The 24600-nt window shown below is 38.6% G+C and overlaps 1 long non-coding RNA gene and 1 other non-coding gene across 3 annotated transcripts in view; one reads left to right on the forward strand and one right to left on the reverse strand.

Moving 5' to 3' along the window:
* The window catches only part of LOC117201478 (uncharacterized), a 77451-nt gene extending 53264 nt beyond the window's left edge, over positions 1–24187 (reverse strand). For both annotated transcript variants that reach the window (XR_004483505.2, XR_004483504.2), the window contains exons 1-2: positions 23804–24187; positions 22347–22439 (exon numbers count right to left, since the gene is read on the reverse strand). This is a non-coding gene — a long non-coding RNA (uncharacterized LOC117201478). The remainder of the gene's footprint in view (positions 1–22346; positions 22440–23803) is intronic.
* Positions 24188–24322: 135 nt separating this feature from the next.
* On the forward strand, positions 24323–24394 carry TRNAT-CGU (transfer RNA threonine (anticodon CGU)). The gene has a single exon. It is a non-coding gene; the product is annotated as a tRNA-Thr (tRNA).
* Positions 24395–24600: the final 206 nt, after the last annotated feature.

Below are 24600 nucleotides of genomic sequence, written 5' to 3' on the forward strand. Positions count from 1 at the left end.
TCCAGAAAAAGAATTCAGAATAATGATAGTGAAGATGATCCAGGACCTTGGAAAAAGAATGCAGGCAAAGATCGAGAAGATGCAAGAAATGTTTAACAAAGATCTAGAAGAATTAAAAAACAAACAAACAGAGATGAACAATACAATAAGTGAAATGAAAAATACACTAGAAGGAATCAATAGCAGAATAACTGAGGCAGAAGAACAGATAAGTGACCTGGAAGACAGAATGGTAGAATTTACTGCCATGGAACAGAATAAAGAAAAAAGAATGAAAAGAAATGAAGACAGCGTAAGAGACCTGTGGGACAACATTAAACACAATAACATTCGCATTATAGGGGTCCCAGAAGGAGAAGAGAGAGAGAAAGGACCTGAGAAAATATATGAAGAGATTAGACTCAAAAACTTCCCTAACATGGGAAAGAAAATAGCCACCCAACTCCAGGAAGCACAGCAAGTCCCATACAGGATAAACCCAAGGAGAAACACACCAAGACACATAGCAATCAAACTGGCAAAAAATAAAGACAGAAAAATTATTGAAAGCAGCAAGGGAAAAACGACAAATAACATACAAGGGAACTCCCATAAGGTTAACAGCTGATTTCTCAGCAGAAACTCTACAAGCCAGAAGGGAGTGGCATGACATTTTAAAGTGATGAAAGGGAACAACCTACAACCAAGTTTACTCTACCTGGCAAGGATCTCATTCAGATTCGATGGAGAAATCAAAAGCTTTACAGACAAGCAAAAGCTAAGAGAATTCAGCACCACCAAACCAGCTCTACAATAAATGCTAAAGGAACTTCTCTAAGTAAGAAACACAAGGCAAGAAAAGGACCTACAAAAACAAACCCAAAACACTTAACAAACTGGAAATAGGAACATACATATCGATAATTACCTTAAACGTGAATGGATTAAATGCTCCAGCCAAAAGACACAGGCTCGCTGCATGGATACAAAAACAAAATCCATATATATGCTGCCTACAAGAGACTCACTTCAGACCTAGGGACACATACAGACTGAAAGTGAGGGGATGGAAAAAGAATTCCATGCAAATGGAAATCAAAAGAAAGCTGGAGTAGCAATACTCATATCAGATAAAATAGACTTTTAAAAAAAGAATGTTACAAGAGACAAGGACACTACATAATGATCAAGCGATCAATCCAAGAAGAAGATATAACAATTATAAATATATATGCACCCAACATAGGAGCACCTCAATACGTAAGGCAACTGCTAACAGCTATAAAAGAGGAAATTGACAGTAGCACAATAATAGTGGGGGACTTTAACACCTCACTTACACCAATGGACAGATCATCCAAACAGAAAGTTAATAAGGAAACACACAAGCTTTAAATGACACAATAGACCAGATAGATTTAATTGATATTTATAGGACATTCCATCCAAAAACAGCAGATTACACTTTCTTCTCAAGTGTGCACAGAACATTCTCCAGGAGAGATCACGGCTTGGGTCACAAATCAAGCCTCAGTAAATTTAAGAAAACTGAAATCATATCAAGCATCTTTTCTGACCACAACACTATGAGAGTAGAAATAAGTTACATGGAAAAAAATGTAAAAAACACAAACACATGGAGGCTAAACAATACGTTACTAAATAACCAAGAGATCACTGAAGAAATCAAAGAGGAAATCAAAGAATACCTAGAAACAAATGACAATGAAAACATGACGATCCAAAACCTATGGGATACAGCAAAAGCAGTTCTAAGAGGGAAACTTATAGCAATACAATCCTAACTCAAGAAACAACAAACATCTCAAATAAACAATCTAACCTTACACCCAAAAGAGCTAGAGAAAGAAGAACAAACAAAACCCAAAGTTAGTAGAAGGAAAGAAATCATAAAGATCAGAGCAGAAATAAATGAAATAGAAACAAAGAAAACAATAGCAAAGATCAATAAAACTAAAAGCTGATTCTTTAAGAAGATAAACAAAATTGATAAACCATTAGCCAGACTCATCAAGAAAAAGAGGGAGAGGATTCAAATCATTAAAATTAGAAATGAAAAAGGAGAAGTTAAAACAGACACCACAGAAATACAAAGCATCCTAAGAGACTACTAGAAGCAACTCTATGGCAATAAAATGGACAACCTGGAAGAAATGGACAAAATCTTAGAAAGGTGTAACCTTCCAAGACTGAACCAGGAAGAAATAGAAAATATGAACAGACCAATCACAAGTAATGAAATTGAAACTGTGATTTTAAATATTCCAACAAACAAAAGTCCAGGACCAGATGGCTCCACAGGTGAATTCTATCAAACATTTAGAGGAGAGCTAACACCCATCTTTCTCAAACTCTTCCAAAAAATTTCAGAGGAAGAACACTCCCAAACTCATTCTATGAGGCCACCATCACCCTGATACCAAAACCAGACAAAGATACTACAAATAAAGAAAATTGCAGACCAATATCACTGATGAATATAGACGCAAAACCCTCAACAAAATACTAGCGGGGCTTCCCTGGTGGCGCAGTGGTTGAAAGTCCGCCTGCCGATGCAAGAGACACGGGTTCATGCCCTGGTACGGGAAGATCCCACATGCCGCGGAATGGCTGGGCCCGCGAGCCATGGCCGCTGAGTCTGCACGTCCAGAGCCTGTGCTCCACAACAGGAGAGGCCACAACAGTGAGAGGCCCACGTACCGAAAAAAAAAAAAAATAATACTAGCAAACAGAATCCAACAGCACATTAAAAGGATCATACACCATGATCAAGTGGGTTTTATCCCAGGGATGCAAGAATTCTTCAATATACGCAAATCAATCAATGTGATACACCATATTAACAAACCGAAGAATAAAAACCATATGATTATCTCAATAGAGGCAGAAAAAGCTTCTGACAAAATTCAACACCCATTTATGATAAAAAAAAAAAAACTCTCCAGAAAGTGGGCATAGAGGGAACCTACCTCAACATAATAGAGACCATATACGACAAACCCACAGCAAACAACATTCTCAATGGTGAAAAATTAAAAGCATTTCCTCTAAGATCAGGAACAAGACAAGGATGTCCAGTCTCAACACTATTATTCAACATAGTTTTGGAAGTCCTAGCCACAGCAACCAGAGAAGAAAAAGAAATAAAAGGAATACAAATCGGAAAAGAAGAAGTAAAGCTGACACTGTTTGCAGATGACATGATACTATACGTAGAGAATCCTAAAGATGCCACCAGAAAACTACTAGAACTAATCAATGAATTTGGTGAAGCTGCAGGATACAAAATTAATGCACAGAAATCTCTTGCATTCCTATACACTAATGATGAAAAATCTGAAAGAGAAATTAAGGAAACACTCCCATTTACCATTGCAACAAAAAGAATAAAATACCTAGGAATAAACCTATCTGGAGAGAAAAAAGAACTGTATGCAGAAAACTATAAGACACTGATGAAGGAAATTAAAGATGATACAAGGGGCTTCCCTGATAGCACAGTGGTTAAGAATCCGCCTGGCAGTGCAGGGGACACAGGTTCAAGCCCTGGTCCAGGAAGATCCCACATGCCATGGAGCAACTAAGCCCGTGTGCCACAACTACTGAGCCTGCGCTCTAAAGCCTGCGAGCCACAACTACTGAGCCCGTGTGCCACAACTACTGAAGCCCGCATGCCTAGAGCCCATGCTCTGCAATGAGAAGCCACCGCAATGAGAAGCCCGTACACCGCAACGAAGAGTAGCCCCCACTCACCACATCTAGAGAAAGCCTGCGCGCAGCAACAAAGACCCAATGCAGCCAAAAATAAATAAATAAATTTAAAAAAAAAATGATACAAACAGATGGAGAGATATACCATGTTCTTGAATTGGAAGAATCAATACTGTGAAAATAAATATACTGCCCAAAGCAATCTACAGATTCAGTGCAATACAGAACTAGAACCAAAAAATATTAAAATTTGTATGGACACAAAAGACCACGAATAGCCAAAGCAATCTTAAGGGAAAAAAACGGAGCTCAAGGAATCAGGCTCCTGCACTTCAGACTATCCTACAAAGCTACAGTAATCAAGACAATATGGTACTGGCACAAAAACAGAAATATAGATCAATGGAACAGGATAGAAAGCCCAGAGATTAAGCCACACAACTATGGTCAACTAATCTATGACAAAGGAGGCAAGGATATACAATGGAGAAAATACATCTCTTCAATAAGTGGTGCTGGGAAAACTGGACAGCTACATGTAAAAGAATGAAATTAGAACACTCCCTGACACCATATACAAAAATAAACTCAAAATGGATTAGAAACCTAAATGTAAGACCTGACACTATAAATCTCTTAGAAGAAAACACAGGGAGAACATTCTTTGACATAAATCACAGCAAGACCTTTTTTAATCCACCTCCTAGAGTAATGGAAATAAAAACAAAATTAAACAAATGGGACCTAATGAAACTTAAAAGTTTTTGTATAGAAAAGGAAACTACAAACAAAACGAAAAGACAGCCTTCAGAATGGGAGAAAATATTTGCAAACGAATCAACAAAGGATTATTGTCCAAAATATATAAACAGCTCATGCAGCTCAATATTAAAAAACAAACAACGCAATCCAAAAATGGGCAGAAGACATAAATAGACGTTTCTCCAAAGAAGACATATAGATGGCCAAGAAGCATATGAAAAGCTGCTCAACATCACTAATTATTAGAGAATGCAAATCAAAACTACAATGAGGTATCACCTCACCATATTAACAAATTGAAAAATAAAAACCATATGATTATCTCAATAGAGGCAGAAAAAGCTTTTGACAAAGTTCAACACCCATTTATGATAAAGAACTCTCCAGAAAGTGGGCATAGAGGGAACCTACCTCAACATAATAGAGAGCATATATGACAAACCCACAGCAAACGTCATTCTCAATGGTGAAAAATTAAAAGCATTTCCTCTAAGATCAGGAACAAGACAAGGATGTCCACTCTCAACACTACTATTCAACATAGTTGAATAATAGTGCCCCAGTTAGAAGGGGCATCATCAGAAAATCTACAAGCAACAAATGCTGGAGAGGGTGTGAAGAAAAGGGAACCCTCTTGCACTGTTGATGGGAATGTAAATTGATAGAGCCACTATGGAGAACAGTATGGAGGTTCCTTAAAAAACTACAAATAGAACTACCATATGACCCAGCAATCCCACTACTGGGCATATACCCTGAGAAAACCATAATTCAAAAAGACACATGCACCCCAATGTTCATGCAGCACTATTTACAATAGCCAGGACATGGAAGCAACCTAAATGCCCATCAACAGATAAATGGATGAAGAAGATGTAGTACATATATACAATGGAGTATTACTCAGCCATAAAAAGGAATGAAATTGTGTCATTTGTAGAGACGTGGATGGATCTAGAGGCTGTCATACAGAGTGAAGTAAGTCAGAAAGAGAAAAACAAATATCATATATTAACGCATATATGTGGAACCTAGAAAAATGGTACAGATGAACTGTTTGCAGGGCAGAAATTGAGACACAGATGCAGAGAACAAACGTATGGACACCAAGGGGGGAAGTGGCATGGGTGGTGGTGGTGGTGTGATGAATTGGGAGATTGGGGTTGACATATATACACTAATATGTATAAAATAAATAACTAATAACCTGCTGTATAAAAAAATAAATTCAAAAAAAAGAAAAATAGAAGCAATCTGAAAGATTAGATTAAGTTGGTAATCTACTTTCCTTCTTGTCCCAAATTTCTTTTTTTTTATATAAATTTATTTATTTAAAAAAAGAAAAAGGAAATGAGAAGGGAATCGAAACATGTCACTACTAAAAAAAATCATCTAAACACAAAGGAAGGCAGTATGGAAGGAAGGGACAAAAAAGGTATAAGACATACAGAAAGCAAATAAAATGGCAATTCCCTATCAGTAACTAAATGTAAAAGGATTAAATTCCCCCAATTAAAAGACACAGATTGGCAGAACAAATTAAAAAAGAGAATCCAACTAGATGCTGTCTATGAGAGACTCACTTTAGAGCTAAGAACCTGCATAGATTTAAAGCAAAAGGATGGAGAAAGTTATTCTGTGCAAATAGTAACCACAGGAGAACAGGAATAGCTATGCTAATATCAGACAAAATAGACTTTAAATTTAAAAAACTATTACAAGAGATAAAGAAGGGCATTATATAATGATGAAAGGGTCAATTCACCAAGAATATAATTACAAACATATGCAAACATCAGACCCTAAATATATAAAGCAAACATTGACAGAATATGTCAAGAATTCCTGCAACTCAACAACAACAAAAGACAAAAACAACCCAATTTAAAGATGGACAAACAACTTAAACAGACATTTCTCCAAAGAAGGTATACTAATGGTCAATAAGCACATGAAAAGATGCTCAACATCATTAATCATTAGGGAAATGCAAATCAAAATCAAATGTGATATCATCTTACACCCATTAGGATGGATACTCTTTCAAAAAAAACAAAATAACAGGTATTGGTGAAGATTTGGAGAAACTGGGATCCTTGTGCAGTCATTGGTGGGAGTATAAAATGGTGCAGCTGCTATGGGAAACAATATGGCAGTTCCTCAAAAAAATTAAACATAGAATTACCATGTGATCCATCAATTCCACTCTAGGTATATACCCAAAAGGATTGAAAGCAGTGTCTTGAAGAGATATTTATATACTCCTGTGCATAGCAGAATTATTCACAATAGCCAAAAGGTGGCAGCAACCCAAGTGTCCACTGATGAATGAACAAAATGTGGTATATACGTACAATGGAATATTATTCGCCCCTACTAAAAAGGAAATTCCAGCACATTGTACATGGATGGACATTGAGGACCTTATGCTAAGTGAAATTAGTCAGTCACAAAAATGTACATACTGTATAATTCCAACACATTCTTTTCAAGTGCACTTGAAACATTCTCCAGGATAGATCACATGCTAGGACACAAAACAAGCCTTGGTAAATTTAAGAAAATTTAAATCATATTAAGCATCTTTTCCGACCACAACGCTATGAGACTAGAAATCAACTACGAGAAAAAACTGCAAAGAATCCTAACACGTGGAGGCTAAACAATACGCTACTAAACAACCAATGGATCACTGAAGAAATCAAAGAGGAAATTACAAAATACCTGGAGACAAATGAAAATGAAAACATAACAATCCGAAATCTATGGTATGCAGCAAAAGCAGTTCTAAGAGGGAAGTTCAAAGGGATACAAGCTTACCTCAGGAAACAAGAAAAATATCAAATACACATCCTAACCTTACACCTAAAGGAACTAGAAAAAGAAGAACAAAACCCAAAGTTAGTAGAAGGAAAGAAATCATAAAGATCAGAGCAGAAATACATAGAGACTAAAGAAACAATAGAAAAGATCAATGAAACTAAGAATTGATTCTTTGAAAAGATAAACAAAATTGATAAACCTTTAGCCAGACTCATCAAGAAAAAGAGAGGGCCCAAATCAATAAAATCAGAAATGAAAAACGAGAAGTTACAACCAACATCACAGAAATACAAAAGATTATAAGAGACTACTATAAACAACTATATGCCAATAAAATGGACAGCCTAGAAGAAATGGACAAATACCTGGAAATGTACAATCTCTCAACACCGAACGAGGAAGAAATAGAAAATATGAACAAACCAATTACCAGTAATGAAATTGAATCAGTAATTTTAAAACTCCCAACAAATAAAACTCCAGGACCAGATGGCTTCACAGGTGAATGTTACCAAACATTTAAAGAAGAGTTAACACCTATCCTTCTCAAACTACTCCAAATACTGCAGAGGAAGGAACACTTCCAAACTCATTCTATGAGGCCAGCATCAACCTGACACCCAAACCAGACAAAGATATAAAAAAAAGAAAGAAAGAAAATTAGAGGCCAATATCACTGATGAACATACATGCAAAATCCTCAACAAAATGTTAGCAAACCAAATCCAGCAATACGTTAAAAGGATCAAATACTACGATCAAGTGGGATTTACCCCTGGGATGCAAGGATTTTTCAATATCCACAAAATCAATATGATACACTGCAATAACAAATTGAAGAATAAAAATCATATGATCATCTCAATAGATGCAGAAAAAGCTTCTGAAAAAATTCAATGTCCATTTATGATAAAATCTCTCCAGAAAGTGGGCATAGAGAAAGCATACCTCAACATAATAGAGGTGATATATGACAAGCCCACAGCTAACATCATGCTCAGTGATGAAAAGCTGAAAGCATTTCCTCTAAGATCAGGAACAAGACAAGGATGCCCACTCTCACTACTTTTATTCAACATAGTATTGGAAGTCCTAACCACAGCAATCACAGATGAAAAAGAAATAAAACGAATCCAAATTGGAAAGAAGTAAAACTATCAAAGTTTGTAAAAGATATGATACTATACATAGAAAATCCTAAAGACACCACCAGAAAACTACTAGAACTCATCAATGAATTTGATGAAGTCACAGAATACAAAATTAATATACAGAAATCTGTTGCATTTCTATACACTAATGATGAGCTATCAGAAAGAGAAATTAAGAAAAACAATCCCACTTACCATTGCATCAAAAAGAATAAAATACCTAGGAATAAACCTACCTAAGGAGGTAAAAGACCTGAACTCAGAGAATTATAAGACACTGATGAAAGAAACTGAAGATGACAAACAGACCAAAAGATATGTCATGGGGACTTCCATGGTGGTGCAGTGGTTAAGACTCTGTGCTCCCAATGCAGGGGGGCCCGAGTTTAATCCCTGGTCCAGGAACTAGATCCCACATGCATGCCACAACTAAGAGTTCCCATGCCACAACTAAGGAGCCCATGAGCCACAACTAAGGAACCCATGAGCCACAACTAAGGAGCCCGTGAGCTGCAACTAAGACCCAACACAACCAAATAAATAAGTAAAATAAAATAAAATAAAAGTAATTTTTAAAAAAAGACATACTATGTTCATGGATTGGAAGAATCAGTATTGTTAAAGTGACCATACTACCCAAGGCAATTGACACATTCCCTATCAAAATACCAAGGGCATTTTTATGGAAACAGAAGTCCCCAAATAGCCAAAACAATCTTGAGAAAGAAACACAGAGCTGGAGGAATCATGCTCCCTGACTTCAGTCTATACTACAAAACTACAATAATCAAAACAGTATGGTACAATAATCAAAACAGTACGGTACTGGCACATAGATCAATGGAATAGAATAGAGAGCCCAGAAATAAACCCACACGCTTATGGTCAGTTAATCTATGACAATGGAGACAAAAATATACAATGGAGAAAAGACATTCCCTTCAATAAGTGGTGCTGGGAAAACTGGACAGCTACACATAAAAGAATGAAATTAGAACATTTCCTCATACCATATAAATTTGAAATGTATTAGAGACCTAAATGTAAGATCAGAAACCATAAAAATCCTAGAAGAAAACATACGCAGAAAACTTGTCAACATAAATCAAACCAGTATTTTTTTGGATCTGTCTCCTAAAGCAAAGGAAATAAAAATAAACAAATGGGACCTAAGGAGACTTAAAAGCTTTTTCGCAGCAAAGGAAATCATTGACAGAATAAAAAGACAACCTATTGAAAAGGAGAAAATATTTGCTAATGCTATGACCAATAACATTATATTATTGGGGTTAATATCTGTAATATATAAACAACTCATACAACTCAATATCAAAAAAACAAACAACGCAATTAAAAAATGGGCAGAAGACCTGAATAGACATTTTTCCAAGGAAAATATACAGATGGCCCAGGCATAGGAAAAGATGCTCAACATCGTTAATCATCAGAGAAATGCAAATTAAAACCAAAGTGAGATATCACCTCACACCTGTCAGAAAGGCTATCATTAAAAAGACCACAAATAATAAATGTTGGCGAGGACGTGGAGAAAAGGGAACCCTTGTGTACTGTTGGTGGGAATGTAAATTGGTGCAGCCGCTGTGTAAAACAGTATAGCAGTTTCTCAAAAAACTAAAAACAGAACTACCACATGATCCAGCAATTCCACTACTGCGTATATATCCAAAAACATGCCGCAGAGCAACTAAGCCCATGCACCACAACTACTGAGCCTACGCTCTAGAGCCTGTGAACCACAGCTACTGAGCCCGAGTGCCACAACTACTGAAGCCCATACTCCTAGAGCCCATGCTCTGCAATGAGAAGCTACCACAATGAGAAGCTCACACACTGCAACAAAGATAGCCCCCACTCGCCACAACTAGAGAAAGCCCACACACAGCAAAGAAAACCCAACACAGCCATAAATAAATTAATTAATTTTAAAAACAGATGTGGTGTATGTATACAATGGAATACTACTCAGCCATAAAAAAGAATGCTATTTTGCCATTTGCAACAACATGGATGGACTTGGAGGGACTAAGTGAAATAAGTCAGACAAAGACAAATACTGTATGATATCACTTACATATGGAATATGAAAAATAAAACAAACTAGTAAATATAACAAAAAGGAAACAGACTCACAGATATAGAGAACAAACTAGTGGTTACTAGTGGGGAGAGTGAAAAGGGAAGGGGCAAGACATGGGTAGGAGAACAAGTGGTACAAATTATTGTGTATAAAATAAACTATAAGGATATATTATGCGACACAGGGAATATAACTAATATCTTATAATAACTATAAAGGAGTATAACCTTTAAAAATTGTGAATCACTATGTTGTACATTTGAAACTTGTATAATGTTGTACATCAACTATACCTCAATTTTAAAAAGTATTTTTAAAATATTGTATGCTTCCACTCATATGAGATACCTAGAGTAATCAAATTCACACATAGACAGTAGAATGGTCGTTACCAGGGATTGCTGTAGGGGAAAATAGAGAGTTATTGTTTTAGTGAGTACAGAGTTGCTGTTTTGCAAGATGCAAATAGTTCTGGAGATGAATAATGATGATGGTTACACAATGTGAATTTCTTAATGCCACTGAATTGTACACTTAAAAATGGTTACAATGGTAAAATTTACATTATGTGTATTTTATCACCATTAAATATGTTTTTTAAAAAGCAGACGGGGAAAAGACACATTATGAATAATGGAGCAAAGATAAGGATGATGGCAGATTTGTTGGAAATGATACAGGGTAGTGGAGTACCATCTTTAAAATTCTGGAAGAAATGTGTCAACCTAGAGTTCTATAACATGCAAAAGTATCTTTCAAAAATGAAGGCAGGAGCTTTCCTAGTGGCACAGGAGTTAAGAATCCGCCTGCCAATATGGGGGACACGGGTTTGAGCCCTGGTCCAGGAAGATCCCACATGCCATGGAACAACTAAGCCTGTGCGCCACAACTACTGAGCCTGCGCTCTAGAGCCACGTGCCACAACTACTGAGCCCATGTGCCTAGAGCCTGTGCTCCACAACAAAGAGAAGCCACCGCAATGAGAAGCCCGTGCACCGCACGGTTTCCTTTTTTTTTTTTTTTTTGTCTTCAGATTCTTATAAGAAAAAATGTTAAAGGAAGACTTCAGGCAGAAGGAAAATGGTGCCAGATGGAAGTCTGGATATACACAAAGAAATGAAGAACACCAGAAATGGTAACTATGTAAATAAGTATATGACAGTTTTTCTTAGTATTTAAATCTCCTAAAGGTTAACTATTTAAACAAAATTAACAACAAATGTTGTATGGGCTTTATAACATATGTAAAAGTAAAATATATGAAAACAAAAACATAAAGGTCAGGTAGAGAGAATGGGAGCATATTATTGTAAAATGTTTATGTTATATGTTAAGTGGTATAATATCACTTAATGGTAGACAGTGATAAGTTAAAGATATATATTATGAATCCTACAGCAAACACTAAATTAAAAACAAAAACCAAAAAACAGAGTGATAGCTAATAAATCAAACAAGGTGATAAATGGAACTATAAAAACTAACAAAATCAAAGCTGTATAAAAAGAGAGAAAAGGGAAGGAAAAACAGATGGGACAAATAGAAAACAAGTAGCAAGATGATAAATTTAAACTTATATCAATTCTCTCATTAAATGTAAATGGTCTAAATAATTCAATTAAAAGGCAGAGATTTTCAGAACAGCTAAAAAAGCAAAACTCAACTCTATACTGCCTATGAGAAACACGCCTTAAATATAAAAACACAGATATAAGTTAAAAGGAAGCATATAGAAAAAGGTATACCATGCTAATACTAATCAATTATTGGAATGGCTACATTTATATAAGACAAAATTTCAGAGATTTCAGGACAAAGAATATTACTAGAGAAAATGAAGGTCATTTCATAATGATAAATTCATGAAGAAGTCAAAAGAATGCTAAATGTTTATGCACCTAACAACAAATTCAAACTACATGACACAAAAAAATTACAGAAATTCAGGGAGGGATAGACAAATCCACAATTATAGCCAAAGATGTCAATACCCTCTCTCAGTAATTGATTGAACAAGTCAACAGAAAATCAGTAAGGATTTAACAAAAAAACAAAAACGATACTAGCAGCCAACTTGACCTTATTGACATTTACACAACACTTCACCCAACAACAGAATACACAATCTTTTCAACAGCACATGTTCCCCAACCACAGTGAAGTTAAAGTAGGAATTAATAAAAGGAAGATCCTTTTGAAAATCCCCAAATATTTAGAAACTAACACACTTTTGTGTAACCTGGGGGACAAAAAAAAAAATAAGCCAAAGGAGAAAATAAGTATTTTGACCTGAATGAAAATAAAAACACAATATATCAAGTTGTGTGATAACCTGCTAAAATGGTATCTGAAGAGAACTTTTATAGCACTAAATGCCTTTATTAGAAAAAAGAAAGTTCTCAAATCAATGGCCTCAGTGTCCACCCTAAAAAAAAAAAAAAAAAAAACTAGAAAAAGAAAAGCAAATTAAACCTAAAATAGAAGAAAGTAAATAATAAAGGCCAGAGCAGAAATCAATGAAATAAACAGAAAAGCAATACAGAAAAATCAATGGAACTAGAAACTGGTCCCTGGAGATCAGTAAAAGTGATAAACCTCCAACAGACAAATCAGGAAAACAAAGCAAGAGGACACAAATTACCAATATCAGGAATGAGAGAGGTGACATCACTACAGATTCTACAAATATGAAATGGATAATAAGGCAATATTATGAAAAACTTTATGTCAATAAATTCAACGACTTAGATTAAACAATTCCTTGAAAGTCAAACCATGAAGTTCACTTAAAAAGAAATAATCTGATTAACCCTATATCTATTTTTAAAAAGTTGAATTAATAGTGAAAAACCTTTTCATAAGGGAAACCACAGGCCCAGATGGCTTTTCTGGTGAATTCTACCAATCACTTAAGGAATAAACAATACCAGTTATATGCAAACTCTTCTAGAAAACTGAAAAGGAGGCAATACCTCCCAACTTATTCTGTGATGCCAGTATTACCCTGACACCAAAGCCGGACAAAGACATTACTAGAAAAGTAAATTACTGACCAATATCCTTCAGGAACATAGAACATTTCTAAACAAATTTTAGAAAATTGAATCCAACAATATATAAAAGGGATAATATATCCTAACCAAGTGGAGTTTTGTCCAAGGAATGTAAGGATGGTTTAATGTTTGAATAATCAATCAGTGTAATTTACCATATTAACAAACTAAAAAAATTTAAAACCATGATCATCTTAATAGACACAGAAGAAGCATTTGGAAAAAGCTGACATTAATTCCTGATTTTTTAAAAAATCCCTCACCAATTAGGAATAAAAGGGAACTTCCTAACCTGATAAAGGCCATCTATGACAAACCCACAGGGAACACCATGCCTAATATTGAAAGACTGAATGCTTTTTCCTTAAGATCAGAAATAAACTAAGAATGTCCTCTCTCACCACTTCTACTCAACATTATACTGGAAGTTCTAGACAATAAGGCAAGAAAAATAAATAAAAAGCATTCAGATTGGAAAGGAAGAAGTAAAACTGTCACTATTCACAGATTACATGATTGCCTATATAGAAATCTGAAGGAATCTACCAAAAGACTACTAATAAGTGAGTTTAACAAGGTGGCAGAATAGCAGGCCAATATAAAAAATTCAAGTGCATTTCCATCTACCAGTAATGAACAATCAGGACCTGAAATTTTAAAATAATATCATCTATAATATACTCCAAAATATGAAAAATAAATCTGACAAAATATGTGAAAGGTGTGTACACTGGGAATGACAAAAACACTGCTGAGAGAAGTTAAAGAAGACCTAAATAAATCAAAAGGTATATCATGTCCAGGGACTGGAGGACTCAATAATGTCAATATGCCAGTTCTCTCCAAATTGACCTAAAGATTTAATGCAATCCCAATAGGCTTCTTGTATAAATTGTTACCAGATTCTAAAATTCACATGGAAATATAAAGGAACTAGAATAGTCAAGAGGAAGGACAAAGTTGGAATACTAACACTACCTGATTTCAGGACTTATTATAAACCTGCATTAGTTAAGATAGTGTGGAACTGGTGTAAAAATAGACAAATAGATCAATGGAACAAAACAGAGCCCAGAAATAGAACCACACATATGTGGACAACTTATTTTCAACAAAGGTGCAAAGGCAATTCAGTGGAGAAAGGATGGTCTTTTCAACAAAAGACAATGGAACAATTTGATACCTATATACAAAAAAGCGAACTTCCATTCATAACCCACAATATATACAAATTTAACTATAAATGGGTCATCGACCTAAATGTAAAAACTCAAATTATAAAACTTTTAGACGAAAACATAGGAAAAAAAATTGTTACTTTGAGTTAAGCAAAGTTTCTTAGCTATAACAAGAAAAGAATGATGCAAAGGAGAACAAATGGATAAACCGGATTTTATCAAAATTTAAAACTTCTGCTCTTAAAAGAACACTGTTAAGAGAAGGAAAAGAGCCACACAGGGGAGAAAATATTTGGAAATCATATATCTGATAAAGGATTTGTATCCAGAATATATCAAGAACTTTCAAAATTCAGTAATGAGGGGGCTTCCCTGGCGGTCCAGTGGTTAAGACTCTGCACTTCCTTGGGACTTCCCTGGTGGCGCAGTAGTTAAGAATCCGCCTACCAATGCAGGGGACATAGGTTGGAGCCCTGGTCCAGGAAGATCCCACATGCTGCAGAGCAACTAAGCCTGTGCGCCACAACTACTGAGCCGGCATGCCACAACTACTGAGCCCGCGCACCTAGAGCCCATGCTCCACAATGAGAGAAGCCACTGCAATGAGAAGCCCACACACCACAATGAAGAGTAGCCCCCACATGCCACAACTACAGAAAGCCCATGTGCAGCAACGAAGACCAACGCAGCCAAAAATAAATAAATAAATTTATTTAAAAAAAAAAAAAAAAGACTCCACACTTCTACTGCAGGGGGCATGGGTTCGATCCCTGGTCGGGGAACTAAAAGCCCACAATCCGCGTGTCACGGCCAAAAAAACCAGAAAAACAACCCAATAAAAAATGCATAAGGCGTATGAATACTTCTCCAAAGAAGACAGATGAATAGTAGATAAACACATGAAAAAAATGCTCAACTTCATTAGTCATTAGAGAAATGCAAACTAAAACAATGAGATAGCACTGCCCACCTGTTAGAATGGCTAAATTAAATTAAAAAGACTAACCATACCACGTGTTGATGAGGATGTGGAGGAACTGGAACTCTCCTACACTGCCAGTGGGGATGCAAAATGGCACAACCACTCTGGAAAACAGTCAGTTTCCTAAAAATATAAACATCTGATCCAGGCATTCCACTCCTATGTATTCACCCAAAAGGAAGGAAAGCTTTTTAATGTCCTTTCAAAGGCTGGTACACAAATGTTCATAGTAGCTTTATTTGTAATAGCCCCAAACTGCAAACAACTCAAATGTCCATACCACTCATAAGTAACAAGGAACGAACTCTTGGTTCACAATAACGTACAGCATGGATGGGTCTTGAAATAATTACACTGAATGAAAGCCAGGAAAAGAATACATAAAACAACAAGGTCCTACTATACAGCACAGAGAACTATACTCAATATCCTATGATAAACCACAATGGAAAAGAATATTTTTTTTAAAAGAATGTATGTGTATATATACATATATATAAAACTGAATCACTTTGCTGTACAGCAGTAATTAACACAACACTGTAAATTAACTATACTTCAATTTTACATATATATTTTTTTGGCTGCACCACGTGGCACGTGGGATCTTAGTTCTCCGACTAGGTATCCAAACTGTGCCCCCCTGCACTGGAAGCATGGTGTCTTAACCACTGCACTGCCAGGGAAGTCCCCAATTTTTTTAAAAAAAGAAAAAGAATACACACTGTTTCGAGTCCATTTATATAAAATTCTAGGATATACAAACTAACAGATAGTGACAGAAAGCAGAATGGCTGTTGGAGGGTGGGGGAGATGGATTACAAAAGGACAGGAAGAAACAACCAAAAACCAAAACCCCAATTCAAAAGAAAAAAGCCACCCTGGATTTCTACAAGTGTTTTTACCTGAATGGAACTAGTGGCTTTTATTTGAGATAAGCTGAGATCTGGACGTAGTGTTCAAACTTTCTCTAAATACTTCCCATCGTGTTATTTTTAGAGCTAGCATGGGATTAAATAGCACTCACTAATATACCGTGACAACCGGCAAACACACAGAGGTAAACGCCAGAGAAACCGTTCACACTTCCAAGGCCTCTAGTTGGTCCAATGAGCAGTTACAGAGACAGAAAGCATCACAAGAAAACACAGTGACAGCTTTTTAAGAACCATGAAAGGAGAGAGAAGAACAGCAAAATGTTTCCAATAAAATCTTACTCATGTTTCCAAAAAAGCAATTCTAACTTGTCCATAATGGAACAAGGAAGAAGGGAAAAGGTCATCTTTCATGTTCAACATTTTTCTACCTAAGTTTTACGTGTATATGTACAGTTTTACAGCACTAAAGCAGAACCACGAGGGGAAAATGCAAAAGGTAGGTTCTTCTCTGTAAGTAAATTTATCATCACAGTTTCTCTCGTTTCCTTCCACCCATTTATCTTTTCAAGTTGCCAAGAACATCCCTGGTAATAATCACCTCCTACGTCAAAAGCTGGGGATAGGATAATTGGCATCTGATGATGGGAGATGACATCTTTAAATAGTCACTTTTAACTTCATAACATATATTTCATCTTTAACCATGTATATACTGCTTCAACTCCTAGCTTTAAAATGCAGGGGGGGTATATTGGAAGATGCCCCAATAACAAGGATAAATTCTCCAAAAGTTTGCAATGGCTAAAAAAAATTTTTGAAACCCATTAGATCAAGTGTCACTTATGTAACAAGGATCTTAAAATACAAGGCCTAGGAAAAGGTCAACATCCATCCTATCTATCTATCTGTCTGTCTGTCTATCAAAATGACTTCCTGGTTAATGATTAAAGGTTTGAGTTTTTGAAATATCATATACTATGAATAAACCTAAAGGAAAATAAATGATTCTTTGCGGTACTAATAAACACACACCATGTATCATTCATGTGAGATGCTGGTACTACTTTATATAAAGTGGCAACATATGTGAAGGAACCCATTTGGGACATTCACATAATGTTTCTTACAAGCTCATAATACTGGAAACCAAAGGAATTTGTTCGGTTTGATACCAACACACTCACACCCATAACACGCCTCCACCACATTGGGTGGACCTCGGCCAAGACATCACACAAAGTGCGTGGCTGATTGTTTCTGCCTCGTCCAAACCAACTCCGCACAAAGTTGAAAATGAGAGTCTCAAGCAAGAGCAAATACAACTCCCGTAGCCCAGTAGCACTGATGGCCGGCTCACTCACCGGCAAGCAGATGCTTGCAGCACTGTTTGCTTAAGGCTGCTACCCTACGGCAGAAAGTTATCTTAGGAAAGCAATGACCCTGACATCTATGCTAAAGAACCTTCCACATGTGTGCACTGGGAGCCACGTGCAAAGATGCAAGAGCAGCTCTGCTTGTAATGAAGAAAACTTGGAAACAACCCAGGTGGCCAGCAATAGGGGATTTATTAAAACTGTGCTACAGTCCCCCGAGCAGACTAGAACACAGCGGTTACAAGGAATGAGCTAGAGCCATAGGGAGTGACACGGTTAGACCTCTGATACTTTGTAGAGTTAACATCAAAAAGAAGACATGTTTACAAAATATGCACCATTTGTTGAGGAGAACAACCCCCCCAAAACACTACGTTTCCTATGTATAAACACATATCAACAGAAAAAGATGTGGGAAAATCCAAAAAAACTCCTAAGACTGGTCACCTCAAAAAGGAAGAGGAGAGAGAGGAAGGAATTGAGAGCTAAGAGGGTGGGAGTCCTCCACCTAATACAGGACAAGTAATAAGAGAAATAGCAATTTATCCTGTTACTGTCGACTGCTTTTTATATCCATAAAACCGTCACCAACTCTGCACACTAATGTTTGTGCCTCAGATAACCTGGTTGACCTTTTCAGAGCGTATCCGGAAAAAAAAGGGAAAAGAGAAAGAACAAAACTTTTTACTGTTCATAGCTGCCAGCTTGATCTTATTCTGGTTCTGGAATGAACCAATTTAAACTTATTTTTCCAGGGTTAGAGGTTCTAAGATTGACTTGATGAGGTGATATCAGGGCATTCTATACAGCTGTAATTTTTCTGCAGAATTCCTCTTTGTACCATTTTCTGTATGGTTGGCATTATTTGTGAAAGGGAGTTGAAAAAACTACTGCCTCTCTCTCCAAGCTGGGAGACCTTCAGTTTTTCAGAGGTTACACAGGCAACACATCCTGCTTCAGTCCTCACCCTGCTATGTTCTGCAGGGGCCTGCACACTGCCTCTATGTGGCAGGGATTCCTGCTTGGATGGAGTGCCAAAAGAAGGTAAACACAGGTACCACGAACTTTCTAGCTGCTCTTCCACTGAAAATCACAGAAATCTCACATGATGAAATGCCAACGAAATGAATTTAGAATCCAAGAGTCATAGGCACCAGCAACAAACAACTGAAATATTCATAGATGGGGGGACTCCATAGTGTTAAGACATTAATTTCCCCCAAATTCAATTATAGCTTTACTACAATCCCAATCAAAATCCGAGCAGGCATTTTGTAGAAACTGATGAGCTGATTCTAAAAAGTATACAGAAAATCATATGGAAACAAAGGACTAGAATAGGCAAAACAGTTTTGTAAAAGAAGAACAAATTTGGAGGATTTAAAAGACGTGACTTCAGTACTCTCCATAAAATACAATCAAAGCCTGTGTGGTAACTGGCATACAGATAGATATACAGATCAATGGAACACAAACCACAGCAACCGACCACGCGTACACGGTCAAGTGAATTTCAACAAAGGCACCAGGGCAGTTGCATGGAGAGAGGATCATCGTTTCAACAGATGGTGCTGGATATGGGAAAAAATGGACATCAAGCCCAACCTCACACCATACACAAAAATTAACTCAAAATGGATCCTAGACCTAAATGTAAAAGCAAAAATGATAAAAATTCTTGGAGAAAACCTTTGTGACCCAGGTAGACAAAGCTTTCTTAGGAAACAAAAAAGCATAAAAGAAAAACATTGATAAACTGGACTTCATCAAAATTAAAAACTTCTGCACTTTGAGAGACCCCACTGAGAACATGCAAAGGCAATCCACCAAGTAGGAGAAAATACTAACGATACGTATATCTGAAAAAAGACTTCTGTCCAGAACATACAATGAACTCTGATGATTCAAAAATAGGAAGGTGGGCTTCTCTGGTGGTGCAGTGGTTAATAATCCGCCTGCCAATGCAGGGGACACGGGTTCGAGCCCTAGTCCAGGAAGATGCCACATGCTGTGGAGCAACTAAGCTTGTGTGCCACAACTACTGAGCTTGCACTCTAGAGCTCGTGAGCCACAACTACTGAGCCCACATGCCATAACTGCTGAAGCCCGCGCGCCTAGAGCCCATGCTCCACAACAAGAAAAGCCACTGCAATGAGAAGCCCATGCACGGCAATGAAGAGTAGCCCCCACTCGCCACAACTAGAGAAAGCCTACGCGCAGCAACAAAGACCCAACACAGCCAAAAATAAATAAATTTATTTTAAAAAAAAAAGAACTGGGTTTAAAAAAAAATAGGAAGGCAAACAAGCTATAAAAATGGGCAAAAGATTTGAGCAGACACTTCACAAAAGATGTAACAGGGACTTCCCTGGTGGTCCAGTGGTTAAGAATCTGCCTTTCAATGCAGGGGACGCAGGTTCGATCCCTGGTCAGGGAACTAAGATTCCCACATGCCGCAGGACAACTAAGCCCACGCACTGCAACTACTGACCCGTGCACATCAACTAGAGAGCCCACATCCCACAATGAAAGATCTTGTGCGCCGCAACGAAGACCCGATGCAGCCAAAAATAAATAGATAAATAAAAAAGACGATGTAACAAATGACCAATGAGCACATGAAAAAGTGCTTAACATCATTAGTCATCAGGGAAATGCAAATTAAAATGAGGTACCACCACATACCCACTAGAGTAGCCAAAATAAAAAAGACAAATGGACCCAGAGATTATCATACTAAGTAAGACAAAGACAAATATTATATATCATTTATATATGGAATCTAAAACAAATGACACAAATGAACTTATTTATAAAACAGAAATAGATGCACAAACATAGAAAACAAACTTATGGTTACCAAAGGGGAAAGGGGTGGGAAGGGATAAACTAGGATTTTTGGGATTAACAGATACACACTACTATATATAAAACAGATAACCAACAAGGACCTATTGTATAGCACAGGGAACTATATTCAGTATCTTGTAATAACCTATAATGGAAGAGAATCTGAAAAAGAGATATATATATATAAAATTAATCACTTTGCTATATACCCGAAACTAACATAACATTGTAAACCAACTATACTTCAATAAAAATAAGAAGAAGAAAATAAAAGACAGGAATTGAAAGATGTGACCCAACTGGAAAGCATATATTTCTGGCGGGAATGTACAATGGCACCATATCACCTGGTCCTCGGGCCCCTATCCCGTGTGTCCTCCACGCATTCAATTCACAGGTTCATATAACCTGCCTGGCCTCATCAAGCCTGCTCTAAAACCCTGAATTTATGAGATAAAGCAATGACGGGGGCTGTGGCCTCTGGCTCTGGCCCTGGGTTCTGAACTGTCCGTCACCGACAATGCAGTCGCAGGGATAGCTAAGTGAGCTATTTGAGTAGCTAAGTGAGCCTTCTTCAGGCAAAGTCTTGATTTAGGTGATCAGAGAAAAGCCTGCTGTCAGCACCTCAGGCAACCTAAATATCCAAGCCTGAGGGGGCTTTTTTCCCTCCTCTGCAAGAAAATTAATTTCTCCAAGAACTCTTTAAAGCAGTTCTCAAAGTGAGGGCCCGGACCAGCAGCACCAGCACAGCCTGGGAGGTTGTGAGAAAGGCAGAACCTCAGCCCCACCGCAGGGTCCATCTGCATCTTCCCAAGATGTTCAGGTTCAAGTGCCGAGCGTGCTAGGCCACAACCAAGGCTCCATGGAGCTAACGCAGGTGAAAGCCCTTCACACACTGTGAAGTGCTGTTAAAATGGATGCAGCCCTTGCTGCGGAGGGGCGGGGGAAGGCGGAGGGGCCGGGGGAGGCGGGGAGGCGGGGAGGCGGGCAGCAAGCAGGGGTGAAGGTGTTGAGGGCGGCCCCAACAGAGGAGTCGGTGGCCGCAGAAGTCCTGCCTGGAAGGAGACAGTGTCTCCAAGACACCTTCATTTTTTCAAGCAACCTCAACTGTGGTTAATCACTTTTAGACCCACTGCATTTCAGTGGGGTTCGGGTGAATCATTTCAGAGGAGTGAGGGAGTAAAAAGGTTTCTAGGACCCTCAGCAAGCCCTTCTGAAAACCTGATAAAAACTGTGGCATCCCTTTCCCAGAAACACACACATTTTACATACACTTTTGGTGAATTCACAGATTTTTTAGTCTTGAGTGCAGTGGGCACCAGATTAAAAATCTCGGGGAAGGGCTTATCTAGGAAGTTCAGCGCCAGGACTCTGCTGGCACCGTAGCTGGAAGGCACTGGCCAAGGAGGTTCTCCAGAACCACATGGAGGACCACACTGAAAGGAATCGCATGTTAATTTCCTCTACAATACTTTTTGAAGACCCACCTGTGCAGGTACCTCTCTAAGACGCTGGGGCCAGGACGGACAGATCCTCCAGCCAGGTGTCCAAGATTTGTGGCTTCTCAGGGCTCCTTACACCTGTGAGAGAAGTAGGATCAGACCTGTGTTCTCTACTTTAGGGCTCACAGAAGGTCACAGGGCCAGCCTCCCTCAGGACACCCCAGACCCTGTGTACCTCAGGCATCCCACCTGCCCATCAAGATACAGATGCACCTCTTTCATTTAATCCCCTCCCTCCCCTCAGAAGACAAAGCTGAAGAAAGCACCTGTTAGAATCTCATTTCCATTCCACCTGCCAGTTAGTTCTGGGCTCAGCTCACATGTGATGTTCTCTCATTTGCTAATTTCTTTTCACTTTTTATAAGCCCTATCACTTCTGCACAATAATTCCAACAACTCAGTGAACACCAAAAAATGGAGGGGGACAATGGAATCAATTTTATCATCAACCATTCAAAGGCAATGCTCAGTAATACATTTTAATTCTGAAAATGTTCAATTTTTTTTTTTTTTTTTTAATTAAAGAGCTGCAGTGAGATTTGCACATAGATCTCAAGCACTCCGGGAGCAGTATCTCAGAGTTCCTGTTTGAGGGTAAATGCCAGGGCCTTTTCCAGTCACCTGCCCAAACCGTGACATTTAAAGCAACTTGGTGAACACAACTTCCTGGCATATATAGGTTTCCCATTTGCCTATACACCTGCACAGTGGGCTGTGGACATTCTTAATTTATGTCTCCTTATACCCTGCGAGCATCACTAGTACCAGGCGGCAAAGGTGCATGTAGCAGAATGTTCTGTGCAGCTAAAAAGCTGCAGACAATCCAAGGCCTTACTCCCAGAAATTGATTAAATCAACTGTGATAGAGCCACTGGATGAGAAACCGTGCAGCTATTAAAGAGAATAAGGTATCCCATCCATGCATTATATTATAGTATATAATGCAGTATATATAATTTACGATGCAATATTGTAATAGTACACATCACATTAATGTATAAGAGAAACTGTTAATTTTAAAAATAATATATGCTATCACTTATCGTGATTATAAAATGTACTACAAGCCACTGTATTAGTTAACACATCCATACATTAATTAATGGAGAATCAAAGTGCACTTTAAAGTCAGTCCATTTGAATAAAAATAAAAGGGCACGTTTGAATACATAAACGTGAATATGCGTATCAATTGTCTAGAGCATTGGGGCTCAGCCTTTCCCGCGCAGCGGCATCACCTGGAGGAGAGCCTGTTAAAGCCCAGATTGCCCGGCTCCCCCAGCAGGTCTAATTGGGCAGGTCTGGGGTGAGCCAGAGAAGTTGCATTTCTAACCAGCTCCCAGGTGATGCTGCTGGCCCCGGGGCCAGGCACACACCCAGGGCTCAACCGCGGCAATCTGGGGGAAGAGGAGCTTTGGGGCTTTTTATTTCAGAAAACTTACACATTCATTCAACAACCCTCGTTGAGCGTCAGCTCCATGCAGGGCAGCCGTGGACCGCCCGAGGGGTCGGGCTAGTAAAGTAACCACAGCCTTTTCCTCCGCCTCCTGGGTGCCTCACCCTAGAGGGGAAACTGAGGCCCCGAGACCGGTTGTCCAAAGTCGCGGAGTCTCTCTGGAAGCTGGGATTCGAACCTCAGGCTCTGAAATGCCTGCGAGCGTCCTGAGCGCTCCCGAACTCCAAACGAGTTCCTCCCGCCGAGCCTGTGGGGACTCTGGGGGCTCCGGAGACGAAGTCCCCGGCCCCACTCGGACACGAAGGGTAGGACAGACTTCCCTGCCCGCTCTGCTGCCGTGAGTCCGCTGCGAGCGGCCGGCGCGCGCACGCTTGAGCCCCGCCCCACCGGCCGCTGCGAAAGGGCGGGGCCGGGCGGGTGCGCTGGGGCCCGCGCTCGTGCCCGTGGGGCGAGCGCACGGGAGTGGCGCCAGGATAGAGGCTCGCCGAGCCGCCATTCTAACGCAGGCGCGGTGGCCAAGTGGTAAGGCGTCGGTCTCGTAAACCGAAGATCACGGGTTCGAACCCCGTCCGTGCCTAGCATTCTCACTTCTCTAGAGGGGGACACTTTTTAGGGGTGTGACCACTTTTCGAGAGTAATCATCGACGTTCTACCCTTTCCGGATCCCGTATTAATCAATAGATCTTCGCCTCTGGGTGCCGACGGAGCCAACTGTTTTCACTCAGTTTAGATTCAGGCTCTCTCCTGCCCGCGCAGGTCAAAGTCCGGGTGGTCCGGCCTCAT

The sequence above is a fragment of the Orcinus orca genome, chromosome 16 (genome assembly GCF_937001465.1).
Source record: "Orcinus orca chromosome 16, mOrcOrc1.1, whole genome shotgun sequence".
Classification (NCBI taxonomy): domain Eukaryota; kingdom Metazoa; phylum Chordata; class Mammalia; order Artiodactyla; family Delphinidae; genus Orcinus; species Orcinus orca.